Here is a 15,541-nt window from a genome sequence, read left to right as displayed (position 1 = left end):
TATTGTAATTGGATGTAAATGAAGAAAATTGGAAAAATACTTTCAGAATATTTGAGGTCTATTACCTAAGCTAAAGATAACTATTTACCACTAAGACTAATTATCTTTTGCCAGCAACAAACATAAGCGAATACAGTTTCAGACATTGTACCAGTACAGTTGCAGCACTGTTTAAAAGTACTTCATTTCATTTGTTTTGCAAAATTCACACTTCCAGACCACAGCCAGTCCATATACGCGACCTCAGCACATACGAGTAAATATAGACATAGCGCCATAAAAAATAAAAACATTAACCACCAGAGCAGTTAAACAAACACAGGGAAGGGGAAAGTGGTTTGTGTCTGTGATAACACTTAATACAGCCTGGATAAGAAGGTGTTTGGGGTGATAATCATGTTTGTGGCCTTGCCAGTTACGCCCCGTCATCCTCCTCCTGAGGCCTGGTTCGGATTTTTTGGATGGGGGTTAATCTCCAGCGGGAAGAGCTGACTGATCCTTGGACTCACTGTGCTGCTCCCAATACTTTTATGTTTCCTCTTCCCCATTTTTTCCTGTCGAATCTGGTATTTAGGATTCAGCCTGAAAACAGCGGATACTGTATCTGCTAAGCACTGTATGAGCTGAACACAGGGAGGATGTTGTCTGGTGACCTGTGACCTCTTGCTCAGCTCAGAGAGGAAAACCAGCGCGTGGCTGATGAGGGAAGTCTTCATATTGTCTGTCCTTAAATGCTATCCCTTCTGGGACTGAAATATATATGATACTGTATACCAGGGTTTCCAACATGGGGGTTGGTGAAGGAACTGCAGGGGGTTAGTGAGTTGATGAAAAGATAATAATTGATTAAATGTAACATTAAAATAAACAAATGGGGCTTCATAATTAATTCAGATAAATCTGAAATAGCAATATATCATAGGCTGCAAATTAATTAAAGTACCCAGTCAGCGCTGAGTTTTTCAGAGTGAAAAGCAGTACCGTGTTCATTTACACACATTCAGCTTATAACACCTTAAAAGTTTGAATATTTCTATAAGCAGCACAGTCTTAAATAAATAAATAAAAAAATTATATATATATATATATATATATATATATATATATATATATATATATATATATATATATATATATATATATATATATATCCTCATCCTCGAAAAGTGTAAATAATTGTTTCTTTAAATGTCCCGATCAGCCTGACACAGCGACACTGACTCAACCAGTGGTTAGAGTTTCGGGCGGGACTATCGGTTTTGTCCATTCAATAACAGACGAGTTGAGTTAGGAACAGTGTTGCCAGTTTGGCGGTATCCTCACCAAATCTAGCAACTTTCAAACATCGTTTCCGTGACTTTTATCAATGTTTTGCAAAAAGGAGCTGTTTTGGTTTTGGAAATTTTTTTTGGCATGTAACATTATCTAGCGACGTTTGACAACTTTTCATTGAAGGTATTTGGCAACACTTGTTGGGAAACCTGTTTGAAAATAATAAAACAGTGCTGTTAACATGATGCTTTTATGGCAATTAGTTCTTAATTGTTCTGTTCGGCAAATGCGTTTAAATACAGGTGCTAACATGCCTCAACTGCGGTTGTCACTAACGCACTAGGACCTGAGAGGCTGTGGCAAAAGCTAACACACAGTGCTAACATGCTCTAACTAATGTGCCGTTGCTAACATGCTTGGAGCTAACCTGCTGTGTGTAAGTCACGGCGGGGCTAACATGCTGTGGCTAGCATGCTGTGGCTAACGTGTTGTGACAGGTAGTGGTGAGTGCTAATGAGGGCTGGGCCAGCGCTCCTGCACATCTTCCTGTCTCCTCTCATTCCTAATGCTCAGAGGGGCTCTACGCTACACGGTGCCTTCAGAGTCACAGTCATCCCGTTCACAACACCACTTCAGCCCTGTCTCATTAATGAGCATCTCCAACTCTTCTATTCACTAGTGTGGAGTTTCCACTGACAGTACATTTTGAAGGTATTAAAGATAATAAATAAAGGCTAGAGGTTTTCTGACAAATAGTGACTGATACAGTAAATATACCATAAAAAGATCGCCCTAACAATGTAACATTAGGTGAAAAGGTGAAAGTTAAAATTAACATTTACTAGCCATTTTACCTCGATAAAGTAATGCATTTTTAAATATCCAACAAGAACAAAAATTTAGGGCAGAATTTGATTTTATGGAGGTAAACAAATTCATGTTCATATTATACAATACCGTTCAAGGCTGGGGTGAGTAAGATTTTTTAAATGTTTTTGAAAGTCTCTTATGCTCACAAAGGCTGCATTAACTTGATCAAATATACAGTAAAAACTGTAATATTCTGAAATATTATTACTATTTAAAATTATATTACTATTTATAAAAAATTATAAAGTGTAATGTATTCCTGTGATGAAAAGAAAAAAAAAATTCACTTATTATTATAATACATTTTGAAAACAGTTTTGATTAATACTGGTGTTGCAACTTTTTTGTTCAGGATTCTTTGATGAATAGAAAGTTCAAAAATTGATTTTAAACAAAAATCTTATTGCAACATAAATGTCTTTTTAAAATTTAAATTTAATAATGCATGCTTGCTGAATAAAAGTTTTCAGTTTCTTTGAATTTCACACACCAATAAATTGTGCTCAGTAAGACCAGGAACATGCATTATGAGAGGAAATGGGTCAACTTCTCATCTTAAAGGGTTAGTTCAGCCAAAAATGAAAATTATGTCATAAATGACTCACCCTCATGTCGTTCCAAACCCGTAAGACCTCCGTTCATCTACGGAACACAGTTTAAAATATTTTAGATTTAGTCCGAGAGCTTTCTGTCCCTCCATTGAAAATCTATGTACGGTATACTGTCCATGTCCAGAAAGGTAATAAAAACATAATCAAAGTAGTCCATGTGACATCAGAGGGTCAGTTAGAAGCATCGAAAATACATTTTGGTCCAAAAATAACAAAAACTACGACTTTATTCAGCATTGTCTTCTCTTCCGGGTCTGTGAGCGCTTTCACTGCAGTGTAGTGATATCTGGTTCGCGAACGAATCATTCGATTTAACCGGTTCTTCTTAATGAACCGGTTGAACCAGTTCACCAAATCGATTAACTAAATTCAATAAACCAGTTGAAAAAAACAATTCACCGGTTCTTTTGGGCTCTACGTAATGGCGTCATTGGTGATGATTGCGCTCATAACATTAGCACAGAATCAGTTCAGAATCAATCATCAAAAGAATCAGTTCAGTTCAGAAGCGCTGTGTGTCGGTCTGCTTCACGCTGAATCACACATGCGCAGTATCATCAGCTCCTTGGTTCTCAAATTGGACGCGTACGACAGAAACGGTTCTTGGTTCAGTGTAACGTTACTGGTGATCCGAAAACAGATGCAATCGGTTTAAAAAAGTTAACAGTTTAAGTAATTTGTGGATGCCAACCATTTTAAATGATTCAGTTCGATTTGGTGAACTGGTTCAAGAGGATCCGGTTACATCGAGTGATTCGTTCACGAACCGGACATTACTACACTGCAGTGAACGCGCTCACAACAGACCCGGAAGAGAAGACAATGCTGAATAAAGTCGTAGTTTTTGTTATTTTTGGACCAAAATGTATTTTCGATGCTTCAACAAATTCTAACTGATCCTCTGATGTCACATGGACTACTTTGTAGATGTTTTTATTACCTTTCTGGACATGGACAGTGTACCTTTTACCTTTTAATTTTCAATGGAGGGACAGAAAGCTCTCAGACTAAATCTAAAATATCTTAAACTGTGTTCCGAAGATGAACGGAGGTCTTACAGGTTTGGAATGACATGAGGGTGAGTCATTAATGACATAATTTTCATTTTTGGCTGAACTAACCCTTTAAACTTCAATACTGGATGGATTTTATTTCAATGTAGTTTATAAAAGAAAGCAAGGAGACAGATTAAAGATTTGCTGTAATCATTAACAGTTAATCTTTCCTTCTGTTAATATGATTTACAGCAAAGGCAAGAAGTAAATGCTAAGGCAGCATTAGATGACATGTTTGAATGCAAGGAAACCTCACATACAACAACTTTTCACGTGTATTGTTATAGTAAAAATATCATCAATGTATTAAAATAAAAAAGACAATGTCTAAAATCATATATCTCCAAAATGATACAGCCAAATGTATCTTCAGCTTTATACAGATATTACTTCTGACTCTGAAACACAGGTGATCTGAGAGCACTGAGTCTTTCCAGATGTTGTCTTGTGCCATTTGCAATATTTTTCTTTGTGGCACTGCACTGCACACACACATACACACACACACACACACACACACACACACACACACACACACACGTTTGTTTTTGTGAAAAGTGGGGGCATCCCATAGGCATAATGGTTTTTATACTGTAGAACCTGTATATTCTATCACCCTACACCTAACCCTCACAGGAAACTTTGTGCATTTTTACTTTTTCAAAAAAACTAATTCTGTATGATTTATAAGCGTTTTGAAAAATGGGGACATGGGTTATGTCCTCATAAGTCACCCTCTCCTTGTAATACCTGTGTCATACCCATGTCATTATACATAGTTGTGTCCTGATGTGTCACAAAAACAAGAGCACACACACACACACACACACACACACACACACACACACACACACACACACACACACACACACACACACACACACACACACACAAAGCATCTGCATTCTTTAAAATGACAGCTGAAGACCTGGTTAAGGCCTCTACTGTACGCCTGTGGATTCACTGAGCACGAGAGGCCATAACAATCATCCAAGCCATGCCATTTAAAATTGCCCCTGCCCACAGAGAGAGTGAAAGCTAGTTGGCCGCAGTCTTCAAACCCTGAGCTTTTAAAGGTAACTCAATCTCTCCTCTGCCATCCCTCCCTTCCTGCGGCTCCGACTGATCGGCTTCATCCTGCCTGTTAAAGAAAAAACACTACGGTTCAGGACACTCAAAAGCAGTACGGGGGATTTCGTTTGGTCTATAAACATATATATTTCTGAAAGGTAAACGTGCCTCAAGAAAAATATACCCAAGTGAAGTGCAGAATGTGGTCTGTTTCTTAAAAACGGCCGTGGTTTGAGTATTAGATTGCAGATAAAGAATATGGTTTGGCATGAGTTAGCGGTGAGGTTTTCGCAGAGCTTGCCTCTGGTTTCATTTGCTTAGAATTAATTGATTCGATTAGGATAAGAGAATTTACCAACCACTAGGGTGAAAACAAACGGTAAACATACATGAATCAGAATCTTGTGCGAAGACCGTGAGAAACCCAGGATTTCCTGTAATCTCGATCTGTGGATCCTCCGAAACAAAAAAGTGCTCCACCTTCAATTGAGATGATAACATCAGTATGGACACAAACGAGCAATTATGATGTCACTGTGATAAATGGATAGTATTGTCCTTGGAAAAGTCACCTATAGAACATCCCTAATAAGAATAGGACATTCTAGAACAGAACAGTGACACGGCCTATAAATGTCCCGCCGATGATGTCACTTACACCCAACAATCACAATCTGTGAAAGAATAGGAGCATTTCCTGTCATTTAATACAGAAAATAACTCATCACTTCCTGTTCCACCCTTAAAGTGGCATTTAAAGCACTGATGAACAAGTATGTGTGTGTGTGTGTGTGTGTGTGTGTGTGTGTGTGTGTGTGTGTGTGTGTGTGTGCGTCTGTGTAAAGACATTCATAATTAATGTTTATTTTTCCCTACTGTGACATTTGCTTTATAAAAAAAAACAAGATGGATAGAGCGATAGCAATAGATAGAAGGGACAAGAGATTGAGGATATTTCAACCACTGGATGAAGTATGACGTTTTTATAAACATCAGCATGGCACACTAACAAATCATTCTCCTTAAACTGTTCATTAGTATAGTGTGTTTAATTCATAAACCAGCTGTGCTAGCTGCAGGGCCGATATTGAGCAACAGACTTCATACAGTGTGATATTAAAACTGATGTATTTATCAACAAAACACACACACACACACACACACACACACACACTGGACCATGTGAGGTGAAAACAGTCAAGTAATCAGTCTATGTTCACAGTCATGCGTTTGGAAGACAGTTTTATCTAAAAGCAACCTTTACTGTACTCACTCAGGAGATGAAAATCTAAATTAAACCTGGAATTTTTAAGAATTTAGGAAATTGGGGTAAAATGTATATTTCAAATGAAAAATAAGCAAAATTATAAATAAAAAAAATATATACAATTATTTAATTATTCATATTTAATTATATTAAACATGCAATACTTATTTAATTACTAAACATGTATTATTATTAATTGTAATGACATTGTTAAAATGTAAGAAATTTAGGGGAAAATATAATTCAAATTAAAACAATTATAAATGAAAATCATTACACTTATTTATTTTATAATTAAATATTTATAATATTTGTATAATTATTACTATTTTATTCTTATTCTTATTATCATTTTTAGATTTTTAAATTCATTACAATAACAAATACAATTATTAACAAGTATTAATTTTATTATTAAATAATTTATAAATATTTAAATGTTTAAATTGTATTATTAATTTTAATTCGATTTTAAGTAATTAGGACATTTGGAAACATTATAATAAAAATAAAAATTAAGTGCACTTATAAATAACAATAATTAACAAATATTTATTTCATTATTAAATTTAATTCACTATTAAATTTATACACTAATTTATAAATATAATATAATAAATATACACTAATTCACTAATAAAGAAAGATTGGTGAATGGGCATGTGAATTCTTTTCTACAAACGATCAGATGTACTTGCATGTGGAGTTCATGTAGCTTGAGTGCAGAGAATGTACCCAGAACTAAAAATAATAAGATTCATGTTAATGTTTCAATTCATCGTTTTATCTAAATTGTTATACTGATAATATAATTTGTAAAAAATTAAATAATAATAATAATAAAAATAATAATAAATACACAATAATAAAATAAAATAAAATAAAATAATGACAGAAGAATAAGAATCAAAATAGAATAGTTTTCACTAGTGATACATCTGTTCTAATCATGTCTACATTCTAAATGGAATATTAATTCCTAGTGTATTATTAAATATAATGTATCGCTTATGGCACACAAGTCAGTTAATTACTTATAATTTTGTGAGTAAACATCAGTGTGTGTGTGTGCGTATGTGTGTGTGAGTGTGTGTAGTGTTCACCTCTGCTCTGGGGTTCTGCTGTGCTCATACATCACACGATTACTGTGGGCGGCACGGGACCCCGCGTCATTACCACCAGCATTAAAGATGATAGAACCAGCCATTAATCACCATGACAACACGCCCTAATGGAGAGGTGACCCAGTCAACGCCCGCGGACGTTGGGACACACACACCTATAGGACGAATACGAGCTATCGCACACACACGCACACGCTCACCCTGCAGTGCTGTAGTCTGTAAATATAGAAACATTGAGATCAGACTCTTTAAACGTGATGATTGAAAAGATAGAAAAGATCCAAAAAAGGCTGAAAGCTTTTCCTCGACTCACTCTCTCTTGTTTACTCTCTCGCGGTTTGCGCACACACACCTCCTTCTTCATACTTAACCTATTTGACAACTCACCCCTTTGGTTTGAAATGCCACAAAGCAACACACAGCAACATTTCCTACTTTCAGCAACTCAAGCACAACCAATGAAACGTTTCCCACCTGCCACCATTCACAAGCAGCTCTATAATACCTGAAGAGAGAGAGACATCCGTTAACATTCCCATTCTTCTACCTCCCGTGGAGAGATGAACTCTGTATCTTCGTGGTTTAAAAGCAGCAGCCACGTTCTCTGCACTCCAGGCCACTAGTGACAACAGGAAGAGCCGTTTTTACCAGGTCCAGGATTTATCACTTCTTTGAGAGACAGCCAGAGGACTAAGAAAGGAGAAACCTGGCCTGATAAGCAACAAAACAATATAATAGCTCTTACAAGCGCACTGGGCCCGTTTCCCAGCTGAAGGTTATTCAGCCAAGACTATGGCTAAAATGAAGTTTCTATGGTGTATCAATATCAACTCCAATGTGTTCAATGCCAGACCTAATCTCTTTGTCGACATCTTTAGAAACAGTCACATTACATATACTTAAATTAGTCCTACATGTGTTTTCAGATCATAAAATTGATAAAACATTTATATATATATATATATTTTTTTTTTTTTTTTTACTTATAATAATATATACAATTATTTATTTGATCAAATTTAATTACTTATCAATGTAGCATTATTTAAAATGATAAATAATATAAAAATGAGTAAAAAAAGTACGTATAATAAAAATAATATTTAATATCCTTACCAATCAAATACATATAATTTATTTCTATATAAAATATTTTAAATTTAATAACTTTATTTTAAATAGAATGTATTACAATTATATATTCTTCATTTAATAATTTTATAAAATTATAATAAAATATAAATAGTACAATAATTAAATGATTTCAATACAAATCACATGCTTTATTATTATTACATACCAAATTCATATATATATTTTTCTACATAGCAATTTACTGTTTAATATTTGTAATAGTTAATTACTGTTTGCTTGTCAATGTAACATTTTCTCTCTTCTCTTTCTGTATTTTAAAAATGTTCTTAAAAGAAGTTTCTCGGCTCATGTTACTCCTTTTCTTATGTTCTCAATCCAATACACAAATAATCAGAAGCAGACCCAACAAATGGTCAAATATGGTTAAAAAAGACATTTATGAATCTGTTCAAACAATGCAAGTCACCACTGAGGAGGTCTAGAATACCTGGTGAAAGCTAAGCCTTAGTGTTCCCTTTCAGGGGAGTTACTCAAGTGGCATATTCAGCCCCAGAAATACAGTCTACAAAATAATAGCCTTCGTTAACAGGTACTAATTTCCTTTTGCATCATTTATTTGCATCCAACGTAGTGTGAACAGGCCTTAACTCTAATTCTAAGCCTAACACATGCCATCAGATCCCGAAAAGCTCCTTCCAGTTTTTAAGACGTGCTCACAGACAGACCAGCATGAGTGCAAACTGCTGCACAAGAGACATTCCAGCTCAAATCTCCATTCTGCCCCAAACTCCAGCCTTTGTGAACAGAATTAGTACTCGGCTCTCTCACTGGCCACTGGAGACCGGCAGGACTAAATGAGTACATTTGTCTTCTCAATGGCCTGGCTGATTGGATGTTTAAAAACAGTGTGTGAGAGAGTATGAGAGTGTGTGTCTGTGTTTGTGTGTGGAGCAGATGTAAGTCTATGGCCCAGAGGGAACGAGGAGCAGTCGGCACAATGCATAATTAACCCGGACACTCAACTGAATGACAGCTCCATTGGATCAGGGTGAGAATCCTACAGATTCAGACAAACAACAGTATTAATTCAACGGCCGTCCACACCATCTCTCTTCAGTGTTCAATCACACACAGTTTTTCTTACACATACAAAACCCCCACTAATACTCACACTTTTGCAGCATTCAGAATGCATACTGCATATACAGTGTGTATATATATATATATATATATATATATATATTTATATATATATACACGTATATAGTGTATAAGCATTGCATGTAGATGATGTAATGCATTTGACAAAATATGCTGCAACCGAGCCATGATGCATGCACATCAGCCAGACTGCAAAGATTTTATGAGATTCAAATGGATTTTACACAAAAAAAAAAAGCAAAATAGCCAGTTAATTTATGATAGCTGGGCACCACTCGCTGAATTACACTAGTCTGAATTAAATAGATTGTTTCTATACAATCAACAACTTTTAGGAAAATAGCTTTATATTTCACCATCATTGTGCTTCATGGGATCACATTTCTTTCCCTCACTACAGCTGTCATTTTGTCCAATTTTCAAATACTTTTTGGCTTTAAATAAAAGTTTGCAATGCTGTGATTGACCTTGTAGGTTGGTTCGGTTCATGGCTTATAATTCTTTAATAAAGACTTTTAAAAAATGAAAAAGTTGTAAGTAAAACAAAGATTATCTGAGTATATCTGTCAAGAAAATACTATTTCAGTGTTTCTATTTTGATGTTTAATTTGGTATTACTTGTGTAATTGGGAAATTTACTATCAAATTTTGAATGAAAATTGAGTTTATACACCAACTTTTTTCAGCATGCTTTTGAATAATTTGTAAATTACTTTTAAATATTATTAAACTGACCTCCTTTGACTCCTTCGATTGTTTTTTCAAATTTCCAAATATTCCACCACGTTTATAAAACATTGGACTAAAATATTAAATAAATTTTTTTTGTTTTATCTGAATGCCTTTTTCTGTAAGAACATGTATTATTACTGCATACCATCTCATATACTTAACATTATGCACAGAATGCAGTAAGCAGTATGTCAGTATTTCATTCTGAACACACTCATACTCACACATGACCTGTGCGACTCACTAAGAGCATCTTAATTAATGAATGCATTGTTTCAGCTCGTCATTGACTCTCAACTCATGGAACAACACTTCATTAATACACAATGCTGAGCCGACCAATTAACACTGTACAACAAGCCAAGCTATGATTGCCTAAACACACAGCTATACTCTCTCACACACATATGCAAACATCCCAGCCTTGAGAGGCTCATTATTAATCACTGCTAATGCTAATTAATTAAAAGAGAGGGTGCATGTGTGTGTGTGTGTGTGTGTGTGTGTGTGTGTGTGTGTGTGTGTGTGTGTGAGATAGCTGCTTGTGTCCTGGGAGCTCAGAGGGACTTGTTTCTCACAAGCCTGACAAATGACCTATTAATTATCTAATGTTGTCTGACAACAAGCACTGGATAAAGATGTATGTTTGTGCGAGAGGCTGATAGAGTCGCAGTGAGAGCGAAAGGGAGGTGTGTGTGTGTGATTTGTTACACAGACACGTTTTTTCTTGTGTCTACCAGACGTAAGTAATAAAACACAACAGACACACATAAACTTAAAAAAAAAATACAAAATCACACTGTTGACTTGACTTGAAAAAATGTATTTCAAATGTTTATATGACTGAAATCTGTGGGAAAGAAAAACATTTTGTGTTTAAGGGCTCAAGGATAGTTTTATAATTTGAAGGGTATTGGAAGTATGCTATGTATGTTACGGCTGGTAAGAACCTGTAAAAATAAAAATCTATACAAAAATTATCAATATGCATAAAAACTACACACAAACGCGCGCACATACACACACACACACACACACGCTTGCATGCTAATGAGAAAAAAATAAACAGCAAGAAGCAATTACATTCTAGATATATTCTCTGAAATAACATCATTTAAGTAAATGTACCTCAAAGGATATCTTTAAGGACATTTTTTATTTGTAATGAGAACTAAAATAAAAATACTGATTAAAATGAGTGTATGCATGCACATATATAAACACTAGGGTTAATGCGGCGGTATCTTAAACCATAATCAATATTATTGATGGAGCAACACAACTGCATGCATATCAACTAGAGCACTTTATATCATTAAGAGTCCCAAACCACAGACAGCCAACATATGCTCTCTCTCTCTCTCTCTCTCTCTCTCTCTGCCAGATGAGTTTTTATGAGGGCTGGACTGTTTCATTTGATTTAATGAGTCACAATCCCAGTCGACTGCTTATTCAGACCTGCCATGACTCACAGAAAACACACACTGATAACCCACAGAAACACACAAACACAGGAAGACAAAGTTTTTCTATCCATCTATCTATCTATCTATCTATCTATCTATCTATCTATCTATCTATCTATCTATCTATCTATCTATCTATCTATCTATCTATCTATCTATCTATCAATCTATCAGTCTATCGATCTATCGGTCTATCGGTCTGTCTGTCTGTCTGTCTGTCTGTCTATCTCTGAACCCAACTAGGCCAGTACAAAACTCTTTATTGTTGAGCCATAAATGAGTCACAATGTTCCGGTTTGTTTGACAGTGAAAAATAAATGTGTATGTTGATTAAACCCAGCAGGTAACAGTCAGAGTTTTTCTCCTCACTGTCACACAGATTAAGCGTTTGAGTTGGATGTATCTCACACTTATCTGTCACCTGCCCAACACAGTTACCATTTGATCTGTTATCAGTTGGGTCTTACAGGCACGTCTCCTGTCCCAACTCACGCTTCCTGTCTCACCTGTGTGCCTTTTCAGCCTCAGCTTTGATGAATCACATCAAAACAGTCTTAGACACACACACACACATAACCATTAAGCACTGTCATGACATGACAAAGACAAAATCCTTCTAGTTATTTTGTAATCATTTTGGTAAGAAAAGCATGGGCAGGTAGGACAGACACACACACACAAACACACACACACACACACACACACAGTGGCCCGACGCCATCCAGCCATATACTGATTACACGGCACAGTTGTCCACATTTGAGAAATTGATCCTGTGATGGAGTGCGCGTCGTCAGGGCAACGGTCATCACCAGGGAGACATATTTCCAGCGTCCGTGCTGCCAGCCCCGGGGCCTCATGGGGCGTCTACCCGGCTGCCCGATCATAAAGCCAAATGATAGCATATGTGCTTTGTTTAATTTTGATGTCCCAGTAATGTATTACACAATTAGATTGATTTGACAATTTCCATTACGCTTGATAAAATATTTATGGAGTGAGGTGGATGATAAGTCTTATCAATGAGCCATCGCTCGCACCCGGCTGACATGCCACATCCATCAGCATCAGCAGTCAGGGTCGCTAGCGTTAGCCTATTAGCTTTTATTCACCCCACAGGAACAGGGTCGCCCACGGCTATGGCGGGGCCCGTGCCCGAGCGTTTCGTCTCTCACAGACTCTGTAGCTCACCTCTGTCTTTCATTTCTCCTCATCCCTGTGCTGTTTCACGCTCTTGCTCTTTCTTTCCATTCTCTCACTTGCTCTTCCTCCATCAATCTCAGTGTAGAAGTGTGGGCTTTAAATTTAAAAATTAAAATTTTTTTGTGGGCAATTTAAAAGTAAAGTTGTTTTAGAAACAGAATTATAAAATATATAGACAATTCCATAATAAAATCAGTTTCTACTTCTTATTATTAGTGCATTACATGTTACAAAAATAACACATTAATATAATGTTTTATTTAAAAAAAATAGCAATAACATATTATAAAAGACAAACTTTTTTAGTTGAGGATCCATTTTACTTATGCATTTTTGTTTATACATTTACTCCTTATGCATTTTGTAGACTTAAATTGCATTTTAAGTATACATGTTTTTCCTTGGGGATCAAACCCATAGCCTTGGTAATGTTATCACAGTGTTCTACTGTTTTATTGTTTTATGTTTTATTTGGTGTCTTAGGCACCGTCATGTTGATCCAAGCATGTTTGACTTTCTTTAGTGAACACAAGAGAAGATATTTTGAAAAATACAACGAAAGTCAAAGCTATTTTATAGCATTGGGGTCCAATGCTATTTTAGACTGCATTTAGTTTTATAGTATGTACAAAAACCATTGAATCATTCTGTTGGATGATCCCATTGAACCACTTGCTCGTATACATCACAGTAGAATGTAAGTCATACAGGTTTAGAACAACATGAAGGTGAGTAAATTTCATTTTTAAATAAAAATTTTAAAGGTATTAAGGGACAACAAACTTTTTCATTTGTTTAAATACACTTTTACTTTTTAAAATGCTCTATGCAAAATGGCGACACATGGTCCAGCTTGCACACACACACACACACACACACACACACACACACACACACACATGGAGAGGGGCCGGGCTCTCCATGTTGTTAATAAGGCTCTAAATGAACAGAATGCATAAAACATGAAGGTGCCCGTAATGAAGTAGTGCTGTGTAATTAGAAACCCTGTGCCAGAAAAATGAAGACAAAATATTTGAGGAGGAATTCTGTCACCTCTGCTCTCCCTTCCCACTAATCATACACAAACACACACTTACACACACATGCACAGAGACTTAAACACATGGACAACACGGGGTGCTAAATACATAGATTGAGATTTCAACAGCCTTGCCTTCTAATGAGAGCTAACTGAAAAATGACAGGCTATTGACAGACAATGAGCTCTGAGCATATGCTGTGACCGGCTAATAACCCTGCCAATTTTATACACATGAAAATTAATACATGGCCTCGTAGAAGGGAGGAAAAAATGCATAACTGCTTCAGAAACACACATTTGGTTTTATATTTTAATGGTAACTCTGCTTCGTCTTCTAATATTCTTAAATGAAGCAAATTATAATTACTACACCCTAAACCTATCCCACACTTTTAGATTTTAAATAAGACATTACATAATATCATGGCTTACGGCTATTATCTATCCCCTCAAAACAATTTATTGAACAATAATTTTTGGGACATTTGGTTATTATTTCCTAGTGCATGAAAAACTTTTATGTGCAATGTGCAAAGGAAAAATGTTTGCATCCAGTTTCCAGTTCATGCATACTGCAATTTTGTATTTATTTATTTGATAATACGTTTGTAAGTTTGGTGTCATTATTACTACTATTAATACTTTATTCCAGATAAGATGTGTAAAATTCAAAAGTAAAAGACTTCTATTTCAAATTAATTAATTTTCCATTCTTTTGAACCTTCCATTTATCAAACATTTGTCAATAACAATAAATGTTTCTTCAGCACTGAATCATATTAGAATGATTTCTGAAGGATCATGTGACACTGAAAACTGAAGTAATGATGCTGAAAAATTCAGCATTGCATCACAGAAATGAAATACATTTGAAAAAATAAATTATAACAGAAAAGTTATTTTAAATTCTAATAGTATATCACAATATTGCTGTTTTTACTGTACTTTTGACCAAATAAATGCAACCTTGGTGAGCATAGAAAATTACCACAAACTTTTAAATAGTATCTTATTTACATTGCATTTCATATAGTTTATTTGATTTGCTATATACAAATTAATACTTTACCTTTCCAATAACATTCACTGCACACTCAAAAGTTGAGAAAATCTGCTCATCTGTATTATAATCAACAAAGCAATTTACTATATCGCTAGCGACCAATATTTAATTATTTTAATTATTATGTTATTATGTTATGTTAGAGGTACAAAAAACATTCCAATTGCAGAGAAAAAAGAGCCTAAACCAACTTCCAAAAAAAAAAAAAAAATTGTACCACAAAACAAACATTGCCTAATATAAAAAGCTATGATATCATGTAATTACTTGTTTGTTTTTTAATAATTAAATAATGTAACATTATTTTTAAAAGTGACACTGCAGATGAGTACAAACCCAACTTACAGAACACCCTAGGAAATCAGCTCCATCCACACACACACACACTGAGTAAGACAGCAGAAGAGCGATGAGGTGAGTGTGTGCTGCTGTCAGAGAGACAGTTAGAGTGTGGCAGCTGTGACACCTGAGCCGCAGTGACATAATGAAGGGGGAGTGTCTGTCAGAGA

The 15,541-nt window shown here is 35.4% G+C and overlaps 1 protein-coding gene across 13 annotated transcripts in view; it reads right to left on the bottom strand.

Moving 5' to 3' along the window:
• Positions 1 to 15,541, bottom strand: part of LOC132123495 (MDS1 and EVI1 complex locus protein EVI1-A-like) — a 159,608-nt gene that overhangs the window by 102,430 nt on the left and 41,637 nt on the right. The gene's annotated exons all lie outside the window — the stretch shown is intronic.

Source organism: Carassius carassius, chromosome 41, assembly GCF_963082965.1.
Source record: "Carassius carassius chromosome 41, fCarCar2.1, whole genome shotgun sequence".
In the NCBI taxonomy this organism is placed as follows: domain Eukaryota; kingdom Metazoa; phylum Chordata; class Actinopteri; order Cypriniformes; family Cyprinidae; genus Carassius; species Carassius carassius.
The sequence above is the reverse complement of the archived record's forward strand: the minus strand, read 5'-3'. Positions and strand labels throughout refer to the sequence as shown.